Genomic DNA, 17,912 nt, shown 5'->3' on the forward strand with positions numbered 1-17,912 from the left:
ACCAAACTCTCATTTTCAAAAGTGACTGTGTAATCAGTGGCCAAAAATCTCACTGAAAATCAATAGCATTTAAGCTCGTAAGTGCCTGAGTGCCTTTTTTAAATGGGGCTTAGGCACTTCTGAAAATTTTACCTATAGTCTTTTACTACATACCATTTTATCTGAAAAATTCTATAACCATATTGCTCCGGCCACCTCTTATTCACCTTACTAATGTGACTAGTCAGTCAGAGGGCTTCTCACATGAGTAAGGCAAGCAGACTTGGCCCTTAGTAACAATTTTGTTAATATCTAAAAGCAGCAAAGAATCCTGTGGCACCTTATAGACTAACAGACGTTTTGCAGCATGAGCTTTCGTGGGTGAATACCCACTTCGTCGGATGCAACATTCACCCATGAAAGCTCATGCTCCAAAACGTCTGTTAGTCTATAAGGTGCCACAGGACTCTTTGCTGCTTTTACAGATCCAGACTAACAAGGCTACCCCTCTGATAGTTAATATCTAAGAATTCTTAATACATGTAAATGGTGTATTATTGGAGCTTAACTTAATGCATTACTTAGAAAACTCATAATGCTATTTTTTCTTGGCAGTCTACTCTTTGGAGCAAAACCTTCTGAATTTTTCCTTACCAATCACATCGTTATCATAATGAGTTCATGTCCTAAAGACATCACATTAAACTAGAAGCTCTAGCTGAGTTCACAGATTTTACACATTACTAATCCACACATAAGTCTTAGCCTTATGTTCCAAATATTCATTTTAAATGAAGCCAGAAGGATAGGTGTTATTTCATGGAATCAAACCACAATTCTGCCTCTCTCCCTTCTTCCCTCTCAGGGCATGGCTTTGAGAGGTCCTGGATCTCAAACTTTCATTCTCTACTATAATGCCATTTCTACAGACTTCTCCTGAATCAATTTCATCATATTGCAGGTTGCTGTCCCTTAAGCAATTCATTTTGGGAATGTTTTCACCCTCCAGTAAATCTAAGTCTTAAAATTTGAGTGCAATTAATATTCGCTTGTAAGAAATTCTTTACAGGACATTTTAATGCCCAGTCCACCAACAGCAAACACCACCTTGCAGGATCAAGTCTGAGTACGGATGCTGATTAGAGTAGTTCAAATGATAGGCCCTATCTATATTAACAAAATTTGCACCAGTATAACTAAATCTCTTGAGTTACAGTGGTGCAAACCCCTAATATAGATGTGCTGTACTGGTGCAAAGTGGGGCACATACCAGTTTGCATAATTCAGTAAATTACCTGAACTGGGGGGGTTCTCATCAGGCCAATAAAAAGCTGAGGGAGGAGGTGAATATGCCTCCCATAGTGGTTGTGCTTCTGCTTTGAAACTGGTCAAGTGATATTACTGCTGCTTTCCAGTTGAATGACTGAAACTCTTATAAACAGAGTGGTGTGGAATAAACATTCCTGCAAAGACATTCGGACAAATAGCCATGACTTTTCCATACATATTTGCAAGGCTATTCATAATATTTTTGCTTCCCATGAACATGTTAGCAAACACAAAAAAACACCTGGATTAAAATTTGTAGAAATGCAAAAAAGGATTGTGGTCACTCTCTGACAGCCTGATCTAGCCAAACGCTTAAGCATATGTGTAACTTTAAGCACATATATAGTCCCATTAACTTCAATGAGACTGCTCACAGATGGCATTTACAAAAGCACTTAGCAATGGCCTAACTTTGCTCCTCTTGAATTAAAGACCACTGATTTCAGTGAGAGTAGAGATAGGGCAAAGCAGTATATTTTTGAAAATCCCACTCCACGTGTTTATTTACTTATGCTTAAGTGTTTTGCTGGTTTAGGGCTTAAGAAAAATGATGGGGTTTATGTGAATGAATACTCACACCCAGAAAAATCTTTTGCTGTTACCTCATCTCTAATTACTACAATCATCTTTAAATATGTATCAGATTTCTGTTGGTAATATATCATTTAAAAACCTTTCAGTCAGGTCCTGAGATACTCACTCATTTTAAGTTAATGGAAGTTTGACAAAAGAAAGAGGAAACACTGAGTAAGGACTTTCTAGTCTGTGGGTACGTCTACACTACGGGACTATTCCGAATTTGCATAAACCGGTTTTGTAAAACAGATTGTATAAAATCGAGTGCGCGCGGCCACACTAAACACATTAAATCGGTGGTGTGCGTCCACGGTCCGAGGCTAGCATCGACTTCTGGAGCATTGCACTGTGGGTAGCTATTCCGTAGCTATCCCATAGTTCCCACAGCCTCCCCCGCCCCTTGGAATTTCCGGGTTGAGATCCCAGTGCCTGATGGGGCAAAAATCATTGTCGCGGGTGGTTCTGGGTAAATGTCATCAGTCACTCCTTCCTCTGGGAAAGCAATGGCAGACAAGCATTTCGCGCCTTTTTTCCCTGGATTGCCCTGGCAGATGCCATAGCATGGCAACCATGGAGCCTGTTTTGCCTTTTGTGACTGTCACCGTATGTGTACTAGATGCCACTGACAGAGGCGATTCAGCAGCGCTACACAGCAGCATGCTTTTGCTTTTGCATGACAGCAGAGATGGTTACCAGCCATACTGCACCATCTACCAATCCATAAATTGGTAAAAAGATGAGCATGGCTACCAGTCATTTTGCACCATTTGCTGCTGTCATAAGTGTCCCTGGCTGCTCTTAGCCAGGGGCAAAAAGCAAATTGGGAATGACTCCCAGAGTCAATCCCTCCTTTTTGGTATCTAAAAATAGAATCAGTCCTGCCTAGAATATGGGCAAGTGTACTAGAGAACCACTGTATCAGAGAGCACAGCTGCTCTGTGTCAGATCCTGCAGAAATTATGAGCTGTATGCTATTCACAGGGGGTGCTCCTGCAACAACCCCACCTGTTGATTCCGTTCTTCCCCCAGCCTTCCTGAGCTACTGTAGCATTGTCCCCCCACTTGTGTGATGAAGTAATAAAGAATGCAGGAATAAGACACACTGACTTGTTAGTGAGAAATGAGTGGAAGGCAGCCTCCAGCTGCTATGATAGTCCAGACAGGACAGTAAGGAGTGTGGAGCAGAGGATCCCAGCATCCTTTTGCTAGTCCAGGGGCAATTGAATCTTTTTTTTACACATGAAGGGTGGGGCTGACAGAGCTCAGCCCCCTGTTGCTATGACAACGATGGTTATCAGCCATACTGTACCATCTACCAGGAAAAATTAGGGCCAGGCACCCTTGATAGACCTCACCGATGCTAGTCTGCATGGTTACCAGTCCTTTTGCACTGCCCCATGTGCCAATAGGCTGATGACAAGGACGGATACCAGTCGTATTGCACCATCAGCCACCCATGGCGGCGGGGAGCAAGGATGTTGGTGTTGAGTGCTGCAGCATCGGGTCTATCTGCAGCATTCAGTAAAGATAGGGTGACATGTTAAAGAGTCAAGAGAGGATTGTTTTCCCTTTCACTTCTGGGGGTGGGTGGGGGGGTGCGTAAATTGCCGAGCTATGCCCTGACCCACCGCGGACACTGTGTTTGACCCTAGAAGCATTTGGAGCTCAGCCAAGAATGCAAATACTTTTTGGAGACTGCAGGAACTGTGGGATAGCTTGAGTCCTCCAGTCCATGAGTGTCCATTTGATTCTTGGGCTTTCCATTACGTTTGTCACGCAGCAGTGTGCTGAGCCCCTGCTATGGCATCTGTCTGGAGATTTTTTAAAAATGATTTTGAATTTCGTCTTCTGTAACGGAGTGCTGATAGATAGATAGATTTGCCTGCCCTTACAGCGATCACATCCGCATGGTCCATGCGGGAGCTCTTTCTTTATTTTGATTTTTAACTGCATCGCCACACGTGCTGATCTGAGCTCCACGCTAGGCAAACAGGAAATATTCAAAAGTTCGCGGGGCTTTTCCTGTCTACCTGGCCACTGCATCCGAGTTCAGATTGCTGTCCAGAGCGGTCAGTGGTGCACTGTGGGATACCGGCCGGAGGCCAATACCGTCGATCTGCGGCCACACTAACCCTAATCCGATATGGTAATTCCGATACTAGCGCTACTCCTCTCATTAGGGAGGAGTACAGAAACCGGTTTAAAGAGCCCTTTATACCGATATAAAGGGCCTCTCAGTGTGGACGGGTGTGGCATTAAATCGGTTTTACGCTCCTAAAACCGGTTTAAACGCCTAGTGTAGACCAGGCCTGTGTATCTGATAGTTGGTATTGGTTGTCATGGATCAAATGTGGTCAGTAGACTGTTTATAGGAATTTGACTAATTGTGTTGCTGAAGATAATTATTTGCACCCAGGGGCCACTGTCATGTATTAAGGCCAGGTTGATGAAGTCGTCTCATTATATGATGATGAGAACACTCTCTGCATTCCAGGATGATGTTAAACAGCAGCTACTAAAATCAGACATTTTTAAATCAGCAGATCCAGATAACTTGCATCCAAGAGTTTTAAAAGAGCTGGCTGAAGAACTCACTGCACCTTTAATGTTGATTTTGATGAAGTCTTGGAACATTGGGGAAGTTCCATGACTGGAAGACAACCAGTGTTGTGCCAGTATTTTAAAAAGGTAAATGTGATGAGCCAAGTAATTACAGGCCTCTCAGACTAACATCAATTCCAGGCAAGATAATGGAGTGGCAAATATAGAATTTAATAATAAAGGACTAAAGGGGGCTAGTATAATTAATGCTAGTCAACATGAGTTTATGAACAATAGAGCCCGTCAAACTAACTTGATATTTTTTTTGATGAGATTACAAGTTTAGTCAATAAAGGTAATAGTGTTTATATAATATACTTTGACTTGGTATCCCAAGATGTTTTGGTCAAAAAACTAAAACAATATAAAATTAACCTGGCATCCATTAAATGGATTAAAAACTGGTTAACTGATAGGTCTCAAAATGTATTTGTAAATGGGTAATCATCATCAAGTAGCCATGTTCCTTGTGGAGTCCCACAGAGATCTGTCCTTAGCCCTGTGCTAATTAATATTTTTATCAATGACCTGGAAGCAAACATAAAATCATCACTAATAAAGTTTGCAGATGACATAAAAATTGGGAGAGTGTTAAATAATGAAGAGGATAGTTCACTAATAAAGAGCAATCTGGATTGCGGGATAAGCTGGGAGCAAGCAAACAATATGCCTTTTAATATGATTAAATGTCAATACATACAAAAATGTAGGCCATACTGACAGGATGAGGACTCTGTCCTGGGAAGCAGAGACTGAAAAAGATTTAGAAGTCATGGTGGATGATCTACTGAACATGAGCTCCCAGTGCAATGCTGTGGCTTAGACGCATAAACAACGGAATCAAGTATAAATGGAAAGGTTATTTATTTGGCACTGGTGGGACCATTGCTGGAATACACTGTCCAATTCCGGTGTCCACAATTCAAGAAGGATGTTGAAAAATTGAAGAGGTTTAGAGAAGAGCCACAAGAATGCTTAAAGGATTAGAAAACATGACTTATAGTGATAGACTCAAGGAGCTCAAACCATTTAGCTTAACAGAGAGACGGTTAAGAGGTGACATGATTACAGTCTACAATACCTACATGGGGAACAAATATTTGATAATGGGCTTTCCAATCTAGCAGAGAAAGGTATAATGCGATCCAATGGCTGAAAGTTGAAGCTAGACAAATTCAGACTAGAAATAAGGCTTTTTTTAAACAGTGACAGTAATAAACCATTGGAACAATTTACACCAAGGATTGTGGTGGATTCTCCATCACAGGCAATTTTAAAATCAAGATTGGCTGTTTTTCCTAACAGAGATGCTGTTGGAATTATTTTGGGGAAGTGCCATGATCTGTGTTATACAGGAGGTCAGATGATCACAGTGGGCCCTTTGGCCTTGGAAACTGGGCTGTGCCAGGCACTGTACCACATGCCCCAAAGAGCTTACAGTCTCAGTAGCTTCCCTGGAAATCCATGAAGAGGCATTCCAACTGAAATCATGTGTATCATACAGATGTGGCCTGATTTTCCGAAGTGCTGAGCACTGTGATGTTACTGACAACCTGTGACCGTATAGATCATTGTTGCAACCCCTGTTATATATTTGCAGCAAATATTGTACAAAGGTTGTCAGGTAAGGTGTCTATGGAAAGGTTATGTTTAGCTGATTATGATTATGCTATCTGGGCACATGTATCATTTTTGTATTTAAAGTTGTAAGTATTGGCTCTATACTGTCTGCATTTCAAACTTGTGCTGTGTTTCTGGGTGACATACCAGACAGTTTGGCATCAGCACTGCCTAGCCTGCTTGATGGCCCATTAAGGACCATCAGCTATACAGTTGACCAATTAAAAGAAGGCAGATACACCTTGTGACTCAGCAAGGTATGCAGGGACATGCCTATGGACAGAACTCTAAGGTTTTTCTATGCCTCCTGCTGGATAGATTGTCTTTGGAACAAAGAAGGCAAGAGACTATAAAAGGCTGCTGCAGCTCCTCCATTAGGTCTTCAATCCTGCTTCATACCTCTGGAGGGACTTTGCTACAAACTGAAGCTCTGAACAAAGAACTGAATGACCCATCCCAGCTGTGGATGTACTCCAGAGACTTGATTTGAACCTGAAGTTTACTCTATCACTGCTACAAGCCTGAACCAAGAACTTTGCCATTACTGCATGTAATTGATTCCATTTAACCAATTCTAGCACTCATCTATATTTCTTTTATGAATAAACCCTTAGATTATAGATTTTAAAGGCTTGGCAACAGCGTGATTTGTGGGTAAGATCTGATTTGTATATTGATCTGGGTCTGGGGCTTGGTCCTTTGGGATTGAGAGAACCTTTTTTCTTTTATGGGGTATTGGTTTTTCATAACCATTCATCCCCATAACGAGTGGCACTGCTGGTGATACTGGGAAACTGGAGTGTCTAAGGGAATTGCTTATGTGACTTATGGTTAGCCAGTGGGGTAAAACCGAAGTCTTCTCTGTTTGACTGGTTTGGTTTGCCTTGGTGTGCAAAGGAACCCCAGCCTTGGGCTGTACCTGCCCTGCTTTAAGCAATTTGTCCTGAGTTGACACTCTCAGAAGTGTCCCACCAAAGCCAACATCGTTACAAGCACCCACATCTCTGTGAGAAGCTGTAGGGGATGAGCACCTTTGAAAAGTGAACCACTGTCCTTTTGGGTCTCATAGTATGAAGAACAATAATGTTAATGATTATGTGGAAGTGTGGGGAAATATTTAGCCATAGCCATATTTACAGATGAGTAAAAGTACTTCATAAAAAAAAATAACTGGCTAGTATGAGATTTATAAACTAATGATAGGAAATATCCATAGGCTATTGGGGAAGATTTCCAAATGTGGGGATTTTCCAAGTTGTAAAGTTTTACCGCTGTTGATGGGTGACTGCTTGTCCTCAATGGTTCTCAGCTGTAGGTTTCCCACAGGGATCAATCCTGTCATCTCTTCTGTTAAACATCTATGTGAGGCTACAAGAGGAGTACATGAAATGCAGTATCATCATCAGTCTGCTGACATCACCCAGCTTGATGTCTCCTTCCCCCCGACCCGGGCACTGCTGTTGCCAAGCTCAAACAATGCCTGGCAGAAATTGGGAGCTGGATGAGGGCCAGCTGGCTGCAACTCAATCTGGACAAGACAGAAGTGATGCTAATCAGCAGGGGGGAACATTTAGAGAACCTGGTGAAATCTGTAACTGCTCCGTCAATTGAGGGCATGTGTCTGACTATTGTCTAAGTGGTATGCACTCTGGGCATCTTACTAGACTCCTTACACTCTTTACATAGGCCACCAGTACAAAATTCTTTCACCAGCCACTGTCAAAGAGGCTCTGACCCTTTTTGTTAAATGTCTATGTAGTCTCAGTTGTCCATGCCTTTGTAAGCACTCCTCTGAACTATTCTAATGGGATTATCTGGGAAAGCTGCCCAGAAAGTCCAGAATGCAACTACCCACTTCCTGAGTGTGGTGGGCCAATGGGAACACAAGTCAGGTCTCTGGGCAGACTATCAACAGACTGCCACCTCACCTCTGACCCATTATATGATATAGGCCTACTAATCTCAATTTAGTTGGGCTTTCTTGCTATATGGTCTAAAAGAAAGTATTTTACTCCCTGTGAGTTAAGTTGGAACTCGGCCACTTTTAAAATGAGCTGCAAGACGCATCTTTTTCCCAGGCCTTCCCAGAACTGATTAAATCCTCTTCCCCTAGCTGAACAGTCAAGTTACATGCACCAAGGGACATGCTATTTAGTCTCCCCTACTGACATCTCCATTGTCTCAACTCTAGCTTTGTAAGGCACCCAGACACCATGGTGCTGAGTGTGAAATAAATACTTGTAATAATAATATATATTTGTAAGTAATACTTTTTGCAAGTGGAGAATAATTCAATGACATTAACTGTTTAAATAGGACCAGATGAAAACCTCAGAACCCAAGAAAAGGACATATGATTAGATTACTTAAGGGGAAAAAAAATAGAACTGAGGTTTTTGTGTTTTTATTTATTTATTTGTTTGTTGAGGGGGGTGTGTTTGTTTGTTTGCTTGCATTTCCTCAGCAGATGTTAGAATTAGGGTTTTTCATGATGGTTTTCCAGGCCAGGCTGGTCACTAGAGTGCTTTTAAAGTAATCTTGCCCCATGGCCATAACCAGAGTAGAGCGAGCAGGGCACTCGCCAAAGGTGCAAAGCCGGAGGGGCGGGGGAAGCGGAAAAATGGGGCCAGAGGTGACAGGAAGGAGTGCATGTGGGGTTACATACCCCCCCACCCCAGATTTTTTGGTTGTGGCTGAGTGGCCCTCCGAGATAAGTCAGGGGGTGGAGGTGGAACTCCCTTCCGGAGTCCCACCATGCAGGGCTGGCCCAACCAACCCTCCCGGTGTCGCCGGCCCAAGCCACCTGGCATTGCCGCTTGCCCCAAAAAATGTTTCTCTGCCCCCCCAAGGGGGAGTGCACCCCAAAGTTTGAAAACCTCTGTGGGGCAGTCACGTGCCTTCCCAGAACCTTTACATTTTGGAATGGAAAAATGATTTAAAAAACAGTATGTGGCGCATATATGCTTACTCGCCCCAGGCACTAAAATGCCTATTTACGGGTCTCTCTTCCCCCCTCAGCAATGAGCATGCCCTTTGGGTCTGTATAACTTTAAAGGCCTAGCTACACTGGAGAAATTTTCTAACTAGTTCTATTCAGGTAAGACCTTGCTGTGGCCTTGAAACCAGTTCAGTATAAATAGGTCAGGCCACTTTCAGCTGACTAAAGTCATGTCTATCATATGGCTTTAAGTGATTTTAAAGTCAGTGTAGCTGACATGTTTTTAAAACAGTTAGAAAATGGCCAACATGCAAACAGGCCCTAAGGGAAACCTGCCACTCCTGTTAACATAATGTAAAGTATGGAACAAGCAGCCAAAAGGATATCAGTCTACCCGATACCTGCAGTAAGGCTGGGGTTCTTTTTGCAAAGCAAGGTGAATCATGCTAGTGTTTCTAGAGAGTTGAGTAGGAACCAGAATTTCCATTTAGCAAGAAACTCCACAATTTCAAAATCTGTTTTTGCTCTCAATAGCAATTAAAACAAAGAATTTTGAATTTTCCTGTGAAACAAAACTTTCAAAGAAATGTTGTTTCAGGTCAATCAAAATGTTGTGGTTTTAATTTTGACTTTTTTATACTAATTATGTATTATATACATTTTGAAATGAAAAGATGTTTCAAAATAAAAAACTGAAATTCTTCATTTCAATTTTTTTCTAAAATTAAGGATTCTAAAAGAAATAATTTGTTTGTCAATTTCTAGGTCAGTGAGTTAGTGAGCAAATCTGCTTCATTTCAATTTTTTCAGTTTAGATGAAATTCATTCATCCACTCAATTTGTTTCAATTTTGACAGATTGGCATTTTTGGATTGAAAAATGTTCCATTAGAATATTTTCAACCAGCTCTGTTTCCTGTAAATTAAAGCACTGCCACAGCAAAGGACCATCCTTAAAGAGCTACCACGGAGTGCTTTAATGCTGCTGCCCCTTCCCCTCCCCCTTCACTGGCGGTAAAGACGTACAACATGTTTCTGCTCTGCACTTCCTGTCGATCTCTGTGTCAGTGAGTTAGTGAATAAATCTGTAGCACTATATAGCAAGTTCCTGTACCACATGTTAACGAGTCTCAGTGTTAATAGGTAGCACTGGGAGGCATGGCACTACCACGCATTAAGCGGATTCATGTGTAAAGGATCTGTACTGTAGTATTTATTTATTCATTCACTTTTGAACAAGAAAGGTGATAAGATATGGAGAATGAAAATAAAGAAGGGATATAACTTCCTCATATTTCATCAATGTTATTAAACCATCTTTTACATCAAAATGGTGTAGAAAAAAAACTTCTGTTCCTCACACCCTTTCATTCATATTCATTACTTCATAGAATATTAGGGTTGGAAGAGACCTCAGGAGGTCATCTAGTCCAATCCCCTGCTCAAAGCAGGACCAACCCCAACTAAATCATCCCAGCCAGGGCTTTGTCAAGCTGGGCCTTAAAAACCTCTACGGATGGAGATTCCACCACCTCACTAGGTAACCCATTCCAGTGCTTCACCACCCTCCTAGTGAAATAGTGTTTCCTAATATCCAACCTAGACCTCCCCCACTGCAACTTGAGACCATTACTCCTTGTTCTGTCATCTGCCATACTGAGAACAGCCTAGCTCCATCCTCTTTGGAACCCCCTTTAGGTAGTTGAAGGTTGCTATCAAATCCCCCCTCACTCTTCTCTTCTGCAGACTAAATAACCCCAGTTCCCTCAGCATCTCCTCGTAAGTCATGTGCCCCAGCCCCCTAATCATTTTCGTTGCTCTCCGCTGGACTCTCTCCAATTTGTCCACATCCCTTCTGTAGTGGGGGGACCAAAACTGGAGGCAATACTCCAGGTGTGGCCTCACCAGTGCCGATGAAGGGGAATAATCACTTCCCTCGATCTGCTGGCAATGCTCCTACTAAAATAACCCAATATGCTCTTGGCCTTCTTGGCAACAAGGGCACACTGCTGACTCATATCCAGTTTCTCGTCCACTGTAATCCCCAGGTCCTTTTCTGCAGAACTGATGTTTAGCCAGCCGGTTTCAAGTTGTAATGTAAGTGATAAGAATCAGCCTCATGACAACTTGTTTCTTAATGATTATTGTTGCAGGAGATGTTAATTTTTGCACAGGTGTGGTGCTTGTGAGGAGGTTATCAGTTTAGCAGACATCGAATGAGCACACATCTTAGAACTAAAAAGGGAGAGAAGCAAATGATCATTGCCTTTAAAAAGAAAAACATTTTTAATGCTCAATTCATCTTTCCGTTAGCTGAAAAGTTGAATCGGGTGTTCACTTGTCAAATTGGAGAGCGGCAGCATGACACTGATAAATAAAAATCCCTGATAATGTAAAATCAAACTAAATCCCTGTTCAGCCAGTGATCTGACTGCACACAAAAAATGCATCTATTACCCAGGTGTCTACACACAGAAGTCACACCGGTTTAACTATAAGTGTTTCACTGACTTGGTTAAACTGGTGCAACTTTGTGCGCGGGCATGCTTACATCATTTTAAACTTAGCTTACATCTATTTTTCTATTTGTAGACCAAGTCTGAGCCCTGGTTCACTGAGGCTTGGTGTGAAAATCCACACCCTTGAGCACTGTAGCTTTGCCAACCTAACCCCCAGGGCAGAGCAGCTAGGTCAACAGAACAATGCTTCTGTCAACCTAGCTACCATCGCTCGGAGAGGTCATGTTTCCACAGCGATGGAAAAAATCCCGTCCATCATTATAGGTTGCATCTACGCTATGTGGTTATGCCCAAATAGCTATGGCACCATAGCTATGCTGCTATAGTTCTCATAGTGTAGACATGGCCTTGGTGCCTTACAAATATTAATGAGTTTATCCCAATTCAGGCCTTATCTACATGAGAAAAGCTACTCCAGCATAGGTATATGTTGGTTAGGAAGAGATATTTTTTCTACTGACATACGAGTATAAACCCTAATGTGGACACAGTTATACTAGTATAACTGTCTTATACAGGTATAGCTTATGCTACTCCCAAACCAGATAAACTATGCCACTATAATCACTTTATAGTGGTATAACTGCATCCACACTAGAAGGGGTTCTGCCAGCTTAACCAGTACAGTTAACCCAACTAAACTTCCTAGTGTAGACAAGTCCTTATCTCCTGTGAAGTAGGAAAATATAATTATCCCCATTTTACAGAAATCTTTTATTATTTAGGTTAGACAAAGGAAATAGGCTAGTCTGTTTTACTTCTGTTTATGATCACTTCTGGGTCCTCATTAGCTAGCAAAGCACAGCACCGCAATGTTAAGATTACGAACACTGGAGGGGAATGTTATTTGTTGTTACTTTAAAACTGCATCTACAGTACTGGAATTTTTACAAACTTTCATAGAAAATTCTATTCATTTTCAGTTTTGTAAAAGATTTTACTTCCACCCCCACTTCCCCCACACACACATTTATGGCCAAATTTGACCTGACTGTAAGCCTTTAACACAAAGCAACTGAGGTGACTTTAGTGAAACCAGAAAGATGATGGGTGGCTGAGCAGATATCTTCAGTACAGCGTGTACAGGACTGCAATTGTTCAGCATAAACAGATAATAGCTTGATTTTTCTTTAACAAAGGAGAAAATCTGTGGAAGCAAATTAATTTGGAATACGTAAAGAGGATTATACAAGAAAGCACAAACTTTCCTCCTCTGCCAAAAGAAGCAATTTGGTGTGTGCATCTTTTCCTTGCTATAGTTTATAATGGAGTTGGGTAGCTAAATAGGAAAGAATTTGAATAAGGAGAGGCTGAAAAAAGCTGGCTCATGCTGTGAAACACTAGGGTGGGGGAGAACACAGAATAATAAATGAAAAAAGGCAGTTCATCACAACAAAGCGACTTGTTAAGCCTTCAAAGTCTGTTGCCACTTCTCCTTCAAGCAGTGTAACTGATTGCATAGCACATGGTGCAGGTTCAACTGAACACATTCCATGACCTGCTTTTCTAAAGACAAATGCTGTACAGCCAAAATATGACAACCTTCTGCAAGGAACTGCTCTAAACTGTGAACACCAAAGAGGAAGTCAAATTGCTGAGAGTGGTACATGGGAGTATAAATAGGAGTCACGGGATAAAAGTAAGAAAGGGAAAATTTAGGCTGAACATCAGGAAAAACTTCTGATAGACTGTGAAGTGAAGCAGGCCCACATTTAAAAGTAAGCAATAGAAATTGCATTGTATACACAATTCTGCACTGGCAGGGAGATGGACTAGAACTAATTGGTCTTTCCAAATCCCAACTTCTTATGATCTTACACAAAAATGTTCTACAGCAGTTCTTAGATTTAGCAAAAGCTTACACAGTTAAAAGCAAAAAGAAATTGGCAAAGTGGTGTATCTCCCCCAAACCAATTGCAATCCATCAGAGTAGCACAGAGTAGGAAGTACAAATGTTTCAAATGAAGTCTGTACTAAAACCAAGAGAATAATTTGCATTGAATCATTTAAGTTGATTAATTTAGCCTTTTTGTTTGATCACAGGGTGTTAGCATATCACAGTTTTGTAAAATAAAATAAAAAAAACATTCTTTGAAATTACTTCACACATTCATTTTGCCAGTTTTTTAAATTATTCTGTTGGGTGAATTATGATTAGCTCCCTGTGATACTCCATATTGGACATTGGAACTGCAATGGTTCATTCTGATTGGTCATTGGTCACCAAATTACATGGTATTGTTACAGTTCCCTGACCGGATGAGCACAACTCATAGCCAGGAGGAGGTACTGAAGAACTCACTAAGCTTTTTGAATTTCTCGGAAGAAGTAATAACAAACAAACAGGACTAGGACATTTTAGAGCCTTTTTCAGTCACGCAGACACTATCCCTATAAACATTAGGCCACTGTAAGATTTACTAGATAGGAACAGAGGTACATTTAGTTTACTCTTTCTGTCTGGGGGTCCTCTGTAATGGACATCACTGTAGTAACTAAGCACTAATTTACTCTATTTACAGTCTTACATACTAATTGTCTATGGAGTCCCAGTTGTGAAGAGGTTGGTAAGGAACTTATCTAGCTCATGTAACTACTTCTGTGCTAGGGCTTTTAGAAGGATTTGTACCATGTAGTACAAATGCACATGGCTGTCAAATTGAAATTCAATTTCCATGACCATTCACGTACACAAACCTCAATCCATCTAATGCTCACAGAAAGGGAACACAAATGGAGCTACAAGCTCTGGTGAGGCAAGTTCATTTTTACACGTGAGCAGACACTCACGGAAAAAACATTTTGTAGTATTAGCCCAGCTCAGACACTACCTCCATTAGGAGACATTGTGGTGCTTGTCAAGCCCTAAAGAATAAGGGGTCTGGGCTGATGCAAATTGCAACTTTTTAAACTAACAATGATGACGTCACTACAGATTCCATGCCTGATATTTCCAGGTGATAAAATAAGACATTCTACTGATGGTATTTCAGCATCCTATCTTAAACCCCATCCCAGTAAAGCACTGAAGCATGAGGTTTGCTTTAAGTGCTAGTACCCCCATTAAATTTAAGCATGGGTTTCAAGTATTTTTGCTGGATTGGCCCCTTAGTGAGCCAAATTGGTACTCTACTTCAATATTCAAAATGTTATGTACTGCCTAAACCTGTTCACATTTCTGCTTACTTCTTGGCCTCTAATTCATAGTCTCTCCTTTCAGTGTCTTGTCCATATCATAAACCCACCTATAATAATTCAGTACAAGTTGCAATCTTTGCACAGAAAAGAAGTTTAGTACACACCCATCCTGAAGATGTAGAGGATGTAATTTTTTCAATAAGTGCCATGGTATGTTCACTGGGTGAGTTATGCTATGAGCCTCCAAAGACGCTTTCAAGCGAGAGCTTAGGCCAAGGATGCTTCGGCAGCACAGCAGCTCCTTCCCGAACACAACTTACTTCACTAAAGAGAGTGACACAAAGATGCAAAAATGCGTCCGTCAGTGTGTAGCACTGTTGTGTGTGGTTTATTTTACTTATAACTATAAGCTGAAGCTTTACTGTTGTGCTATCACAGTTTAATAGATTACATATACAGTCTGCATTAAGGTAAAGGAATCCCTCACTGCCTAGTCAGGCATTTATTACTTCACGTTGTATGTTACATTATACCTTGGGTAATACATCCATCAGTGCTGATCCTTTTGCCCCTTACACCAAAGTAAAACATAAGTAACTGCAGTGATGTCAATGGGATTTAAGCAGTATAAAGCTAGAGTAAATGAGACAAGGAATCAGGCCTACTATATGTTGAACTTGCCTACTAGTAAAATGTGGCTCTGTGTTCCAAGTCTTTAGGCCTCATTGTTTGGTGTTGCAGTAGCACCCTTAGTAACTTGTTTTGACACAGCTAGAATATTCTGCCCTGTAGTTAGAGACGTGCAACTAGAAAGCACAACTCTGAATAGATAACACTTTTTGTGGTTTGTTTTCTTCGTTTTCTTTTCAACTTTACTTTAAAGTTTGTGCATAAGTAGAGATTCTAGCCCAGCGTCTCTATGGGCCTGATCCCAAGCCTATTGAAGTCAATGGAAAGACTCCCATTACCTTCGGATCAGACATTATCCCCTTGCCTCTTCATTTTATAGGACTTTACACCAAGTCAGTCTGGCTACATGCTACATCTCTTATCAGGCATTTTGACACACGAGGTAAACCTCTTTATTAAATTATTCAATAGTTACATCTCACGATGCTGAGAGAAGACAGGACTGAGATCATTCCAGATTTTTGGGTGTAGAAAATGTTTATAGAATTACACCAGGGATGAAGTTGGCCCCTTATTTCTTTTAATGGAGACAAGAAATGAAAGCTGGAGCAGTAATTCACTAATATCTATTCTCCAACTGTTGATCTTAAGACCCTTTAGGGTACATATGTCATATTCACTGCTTGCTACTATACAGGGCCCTTCAAATTTTGTGAAGTATGATATCAAGCTTTGACAACTCAGAAGGTGCTGACAAGCAGACGTCTTGACCTGTCAAAAATCAGCTTTACATACCTAAGATAAGAATCCTTTCTTCACATCATTTAGAAGTTCTACAGAACATTAAAGGCACCAAATTTTCGACACTGCCTTCCTTTTCCACGCTGCCTTCCTTTCCATTTATTTATGTTTCTTAATAATGCTGTTTTTTTGTTTATAGCTGTGCTGACAAATTTGAATTGATGGTGTAATAAGAAAAAAATCAGAGAAAGTTGATAGGATGATTATACTACAAGTAAACAATAATTATACAAAACATTTTTGTTGCTGCTATAAATATTGTACTGCCCACAGAGCTTACAATTAGCACTACTGATTTTAATTGACATTTCAAGCACAAAGCATTAGTAATTTGCACTCATGGGGCCAAAACCTCAACTGGTATTTATCAGCATAGCTCCGCTGACGTCAGTGTAGCTACGTTAACTTACACCAGCTGAGGATATGGCCTGGGTTTTTAGTCGTAGCACTGCCAGCTGATCATAAGGAACATTGCGAATTGGTTACGCCATTGAATTAAAGCTTCTGGGTCACCATTTCTTTCATCTTGATACCCGTGTTTTAATTCACACTTTATATTACTAGAGCCATGAGAAATTCAATTATTTCAGTTCACAGACTTTTTTTATTATTAATTCATGTGTTTGAATCTGTCCTGCTACCTCCCCTGGAATTTTTCTTTGTGTTTTGGGTTCATATGTATCCAAATATTCAAAGTGAAACTTTTCACATTCAACAGTAAACCTTTAGGAGGAGGAGATGGCTAAAGCTGAGACTCTTAGGTCAGGTTTCCACTACAGATCCTATTCTAGTGTCGGTATACTGACATAGCCCCATAGTATAGACACTGATAGAAGGAGTTCTTCTGATAACATCTCTCCAAAAGATGTTAGCTTTAGCCAACAGAAGCATTCTTCTGTTGCCTTAGGCTCTGCTATGCCACAGCACTGCTATGTCACTATGGGATATGATTTTTGTTTTACATTCCTAGCTGACATAACTGTTCCAGCAGAAATTTGTAGTGTAGCTCGGGCTTGGAGATGTGGGAAAACAACATGGAAACTTTCACTTAGTTAAAACTAGCAAACATATCATATCGTACCTCATATTAACAAAGATAAGGTAAAATCCTAGTGAACACAAGGCAGTTGTAGTATTAATATGTGTTAGCATATCAGGTGTTTGCCTTGACCTTCTAACATGTCACAACTATAAATGGCCTTGTCTTCACTTTACATTAGTTATCACATTAAGTAACACAAGGTAAGAACAAACCTTTTTCCCTAGCCCCAAGCCATGTGACCTTCTTGTATGTCTCAAACAACTGAAGTTTTGGGTCTTCTCATACTTCCTTACATACTTTCTTATTTTTCCAATTGCTCACTCTCTCTTGGTAGTTCCTTGCCTTCCTCCACCCCTCTCCTGTGGAATCTTCAGAAATCTGCCTTATTTACAATATATTCTTAGATAATCTCAACCATTCACAGGGATTCAATTATTACCTCTGTGACATTCCCCTGGTGTTATCTGGACCGGTGATCTGCTAGGTCACTCCAATCCTTGACTCTGGGAGCCAGCCTTACCCTGCTTTGCTGTGAGAACCCCCACTCCTGGGCTGGTCACGCACAGCCTCTGGCATGTAAGCTGCTCCCAGCTACATGAGTGAGCACTTTTGGCCAGTTGCTGCTTGGATTGTGCAACCAAATGACACTAGCCAATATCTCCAGTCCCACACAACCCTAGGAACCTCCTTCTTGAAGTGTCCACTTATGCCCACTGGACGCTGCAAGCTTATATGAGTTA

The 17,912-nt window shown here is 41.0% G+C and overlaps 1 protein-coding gene across 1 annotated transcript in view; it reads right to left on the bottom strand.

Annotated features, from left to right (window-relative positions):
• Window positions 1-17,912, bottom strand: part of LOC120397306 — a 427,598-nt gene that overhangs the window by 312,140 nt on the left and 97,546 nt on the right. Inside the window, exons 2-3 of the mRNA XM_039523006.1 lie at window positions 14,864-15,023; window positions 7,375-7,473 (exon numbers count right to left, since the gene is read on the bottom strand). The gene's annotated coding sequence lies outside the window, so the exon portion shown is untranslated. The remainder of the gene's footprint in view (window positions 1-7,374; window positions 7,474-14,863; window positions 15,024-17,912) is intronic.

The sequence above is a fragment of the Mauremys reevesii genome, linkage group 2, assembly GCF_016161935.1.
Source record: "Mauremys reevesii isolate NIE-2019 linkage group 2, ASM1616193v1, whole genome shotgun sequence".
Lineage (NCBI taxonomy): Eukaryota > Metazoa > Chordata > Testudines > Geoemydidae > Mauremys > Mauremys reevesii.